Here is a 6000-nt window from a genome sequence, read left to right on the forward strand (position 1 = left end):
GGAGCGGGACCCCGAGAGATTCAGCCGCTGTATCCGGGTCTTCTGGTTCGTCTAGACCGTGCCACGGGGGGGCGTGGACGGGGGCAAGACAGTACGTTAGTATTTGATGAGATAAGTAAATCTTGTATTGAGAGAGAGAGAGAGATTGGATAGTTCTTTTATAAAGTACCTAATTAGTTAATATGATAGCCACGTAAGCTTTAGGTGGATTAGTGAATTTCTGTTCTCAGTAGAGTTAGTACTGCTTAGCTTGAGGAAGCGCAAGGATAGGCCCGTTAATGTTGCTTGGCAGGATCTGGGATCCCGTAATGTCATAGTAGCAGGGACGCGAATCCTCGTAATCTCGCAACGTCGCACACGGCAGGGATCTGGGATTCCGCACGCCGTGTGTCAACGGACATTATTATTATGTCTGGGACGGTACCTCCGGGTCCTCAGCGGCGGGAACAGGCCCCAGGGTCCTCGAATCTCGGTATCGATATGTTGTGTTTATTCTGTTGCCCGTGCGGCTGATTACTCTGGAGTCCGCGCCATCAGGGGGTGCGTGGGCGGAAGGCAAAGCAGTGCATTTGCATAGATATGTTTGTAAATCTTGTATTGAGAGAGAGAGAGACAGAGATAAATTAGTCCATCTAGTAAGAGCAATAGAAAAATAAATAATAGGTGGTTAGGGCAAAACAATATCGGCATATAGCAGTTAAGTAGGTCGGAATTATGAACTGGACACCTATCCTTACTTTTAATTTGTGACAGGTATTAAAGTACGCCTCCGCTCAGGGTCAATGCTTCAGGGATTATTTGGTGAGTCTGTGATTTATTATATATTTGTTTTCCTGACAATATAATACTTTAAAACATTTTAATTATCCTGTCACGAGTTATGGTTTTGTTAGTTGTTTAGATTGTTTATTATTTTATAAAGAAAGTAAACAAAAAAAAAATCTTACACTTCATTGCAATGTTTTCATTTTGAAGGCACTCACAAATTGTTTTATTGTTTATTTGTCCTTTAACGATCACTAATACACAGGAGAAATGATTCTTCTGATAGTTCAAGTCAGAAATTGCCACATTTATCACATTTCGCCATGTTGCGCAATAATGTCTTAATGTTCAAAAACTTCACTTTTCACTCATTTTGGGGCACACTGGCTTAATATTTGGATACATCCCACTTCTGATGTTAAAACTGAGTTATATTAGCCCCAAAATGAAACAATAAACCACCCTAGTTAACAACTTTTATTATTACGTCATACAACTTGTATGTTAAATAGAGACGAGTACGGTCGTACTGCTGTTCTCGTACTGTCGGAGTTGGCGCCGTCGCGACACCACTCCCTGCAGTGTGTAGCTCGTAGCTTCGTAGCCCCCTGATCCACGCATACGCGGAGCAGTTACTTTGGCTCTGGATCGCTTCGGTCTTCCTGATATCGACTGATATCTAACATATATGTATAGCTAAAGCGCACCTAAACGCAGCTATTTTTTTTATGTCGTATGCTATAATAAGTGGGCTCTCAAGAAATGACAAAGTTATCGTGGTATTACGTGGTATTATGTAACAAAAACATATTTAAAGTAGCTAAATTCAATTTTTCATACGGAACTGCAGTTACTTTAACATTTCTCTCTTTCAGTTAAACCACAGAAATATTTTTAAAAATGGTAGCTTTACCACGTAGGCCTAATATAAAAAATAATATCAATGTAGTTATTCCGTGAAAATAAACACTTCTCACTAAAACGCCTGCAAAATTTTACTAAATGGGCTAGATATTTTAGATGATTTTATCGTTTTGTACGCAAGATAAACTAATGAGCATTTTTAAATGATAAGTTTGATTTTAAAAATAAACATATGATTTCTTATTGATGAATGGACATTCCTTGAATAAATTTTACAATAACTTAGGACCTGGGATAAAGTTGGTAAATCGAATTAATTCCACCTAGAACGTCAAAATTTCACACTGTGCGGTGTAGAAAAAACAACAACCGTAGACTAAGATTGAACAAAGAGAAGAATTTTGAAGTATCTTTAAGTAAAAATTTGTTGTTAAAGTAAGTAAAAATTTGTTGTTAAAGTGTTATTATTAGTTGTAGTTAAAGTACAGTATTGAAGGAAAGAGAGAGTTATAGCAAAGGAGACGACAGTTCGCGCGGCACCTTTCATGTTTGAGTGGTGGGGAGAGTAACCTCGTCTCGCTTGTCCCTTTAAATTTTCGTAATTTTTTCGCGGAAAAAAAAAAAAAAAAAAAAAAAAAAAATTTTAATAATTTAAAAACTTGCCTGTATAGCTTATAAACAGTTATACTGTATGGAAAAGAAATAAATAGAAACGAAAAAAAATGAGTTTTCTAAATATTATATAAAATAAATTATAATTAGAAACCTATTTGTCAGGGAATAAAGATAATAAAAGCAATATTTTGTATATCGTTGGTAAACAAGATAAAGTGACCAAGTCGATTTGTAAGAAATGTTTTATCCTTGTTTATATATTGTGACGACTTTTCTGTCGTTACCCAAATAGAATGAAAAAAGAATCCGTTGCTCAGGGTTAGAGGAAAGCTGGGTTCGTAGGTAAGGCTTCTGACTCACAGTGACTTTCTAATGTTGTTAAATATTAAAATAAAAAATGATAATATATAGGCTGCAGAGATTTTAATATTGATGTTCAGAATTCAAATAGGTATATATATTCAGAATTCAAATATAGCAGAGCATAGAGTTATATATATATATATATATATATATATATATATATATATATATATATATATATATATATATATATATATATATATATATATATATATATATATATATATATATATATATATATATATATATATATATATATATATATATAGGTGATTAACAGAATTACCATCCCACAAAATATTATTTACTCAAAATTAATTTTTTAAAAAAAAATTGAAGAAAAAAAAATACTGTCATATGCTCGCATTTCCAAATAGAAATACTATAACATAACAAAATATAGGTACGCAAAAAAGCTAAATGACAATATAGTTATACTGATTCGCGACAAATCAGTAAAAAAAACGAGAAGCAAATGTTGTATAACTGTTTAATCTGAACTAAAAAGAAATCCAAAATATAATCTATATATATCCGTTAGACTAAACCCTAAAAGGAATCGGACATAATAGATTATTTGAATTACTGTGACGTAGTAGAGATATTTTCTGTATCATCGTCGTCAATCGTGTGACCTTGGTATGGCTTAAGATCTTTTATATGCCAGCGGCCTGCGTTAGTACCATTCTCGTCTACTAAAAACATAAACTAAATTCGAGATTTTCTTTCGCACTGAAGATAAAATAAAACGAGGAGCTAATTTGGCTGAAAAGTTAATACCAGCATTTGATAAGACCTTATTACGTCTCCAAACCAAATCACCAACCTGAAAAGATAAATCACGCCTACGCAAATTATAAGACTTCGAGTTTCTTTCATAAGCAGCATGAAGTTTTTACGGACTTCGCTAAAGACACTATAAAGATTTTTGAGTTCAGAAACGTAAGAGTTGCGATCGCCAGGCATAATTTCAAAATCTTCAGAAAATTTAACTTGACCATACTTACCAGAGATGGGAATATGTCTACCAAAAACTAAAATGAAGGAGAAAAACCTTTGACCTCATGTTTAGAAGTATTTAAAGCAAACTGAATATTAGAGAGCTGAACATCCAAATCTGTATGCTGTTTAACATAAGTTCTAATAGCCGTTCCTACAGTTTTATTCATTCGCTCAACAAAGTTACATTGACGAGAATACACAGCATTATACCAGATCTTCTGAACTGGGTATTTCTTAGCTAAATCTTTAAATTCTTTCGCAACAAATTGAGGACCATTGTCACAAATTATATGCTGAGGTACTCCATAGGTAAGTAAAACTTCATTCTCAAGATACTTCACAATATAGGGAGATTTTGATGAACGCAACGGACACAGAATAACATACTTCGAAAACCAATCGCCAATAACTAAAAGCCACTTATGACCCTTTTTTGATCTAGGAAAAGGACCCATAAGATCTAAAGCGATTGTCTGAAAAGGCATATTAACTTGCTTTTCTTTTCTCATCTTACCTAACGGCATAGTATTAGAAGATTTTGGAGCTCCGCAAACACGACAACTCCTAACAAAATTAAGAACATCGGCTCTCATCTTGGGCCAATAAAATTGTTCTTGAAGTCTCGATAAAGTCTTATAAAAACCCAAATGCGAACAAGTTGGCGGATTATGACATGATTCGATAATATTACGACGTTGAGGACGTGGAACAACCTGCTTCCATTCTTGAAGATTTGATGAAAATGGTAACTGTACCGGAATAAACTTAGAGTTGAGAAAACCATCTTCAACTTTCCACTGTGGAAATGAACCAGGTGAAGCTAAAATCTTTTGCTTCATAGTCTCATACCATGCGTCAGTATGGTCTAAATCTATATTCAAAACGGAAATTTGCGGACATACAAAAGAATCATTATGTGAAATATCTGAAGGAGAATCATCACTAGGTATTCTACTAAGAAAATCTGGAACTACATTATTTGAACCTTTACGATGAACTAAATCAAACGTAAACTGTCTAAGTCTAACAGACCATCTAGCAAGACGACCAGTAGGATTCTGTAAATTATTAAGCCACAAAAGAGAGATAAACTAAAAATAACAGCTAAGCACTCTCGCTCAGTTACACTATAATTGCGCTCGGATCTAGTAAGAGATCTACTAGCATAAGAAATTACACGATCTTCGTCATTAATTTTCTGTATAAGCACTCCACCAAGACCGGTGTTGATGCATCTGTTTCTATAATAAAAGGTTTAGAAAAATCCGGTTGGGACAAAATTGGAGCAGAAACAAGAAGTTGTTTAATTTTCAAAAGAATCTTCACAGGATTCCACTGAATCCCTGCACCTTTTTTTACCCTTTAACAAATCATTAATGGGTGAAACTAAAAGTTGAAAAATTTCCTTATAAAACGACGATGTAAATTAACCACAAACCTATATAAATCGTTTTATTTCAGTCGTAGTGGTAGGGCGAGGAAAGTTTAACATATTGAAACTTCTTTTCTGGATCAGTTCTTAATGAATTAGAGCCAACAATATATCCAAGAAATTTTAAAGATTTTTTTTTTAAAATTCACACTTTTTTCTATTTATAGTTAGATTAGCATCTTTTAACTTATCTCTAACTTCAGAAAGCAATTTAATATGTTCCTCAAAACTAGGTGAACATATGATTATATCATCTAAATAGCAAAAAATGTGTGGTTCATAACGTGGTCCAAAAATAGCATCAACAAGTCTTTGTTGTGTCTGAGCGGCATTACACAATCCAAATGGCACTGTATTAAATTGAAATTGACCTCTACCAACTATACTGAAAGCAGTTTTTGGTTTTGAATCCTCTGATAATGGAATTTGCCAGAAACTTTTACGCAAATCTATACTCGAAATATACGTAGCTCCACGAAGAGAGTTTAAAATTCTATCTATATTTGGCATAGGGTAGGAGTCATACTTTGTAACCTGATTTAAAGATCGACCATCAAAACAAAAACGAAATTCACCAGTTGGTTTTTTAACTAAAAGCACTGGAGAACACCAAGGACTATTAGAAGGTTCCACTACATTAAGTTTAAGCATATCATTTAATTCCTCATTCAAGATTTTTGACATATAAGGGGACATTAAAAAAGGTTTTTGACGAAATGGTTTGGCATCACCAGTGTCAATCGACATAGTAATTTTATCTGTACGACCAAGACCATGGTCACTATTGATACTGTCAAAAGAGTTAATAAGAAGTTCAGCTTGTTTTCTCTGATTTAGTGTTAAATCATCAAGGGTACACAACGTATTTACAGCACGGGTGTTATAAGGAAATGAAGAAAACTTAGGCTGAGATCTAGAATTGACTTCAGCAATACGTGTAACTGAACGAAGTACAACAG

Source organism: Sitophilus oryzae, unplaced genomic scaffold (assembly GCF_002938485.1).
Source record: "Sitophilus oryzae breed Bouriz unplaced genomic scaffold, Soryzae_2.0 scaffold_738_pilon_pilon, whole genome shotgun sequence".
Lineage (NCBI taxonomy): Eukaryota > Metazoa > Arthropoda > Insecta > Coleoptera > Curculionidae > Sitophilus > Sitophilus oryzae.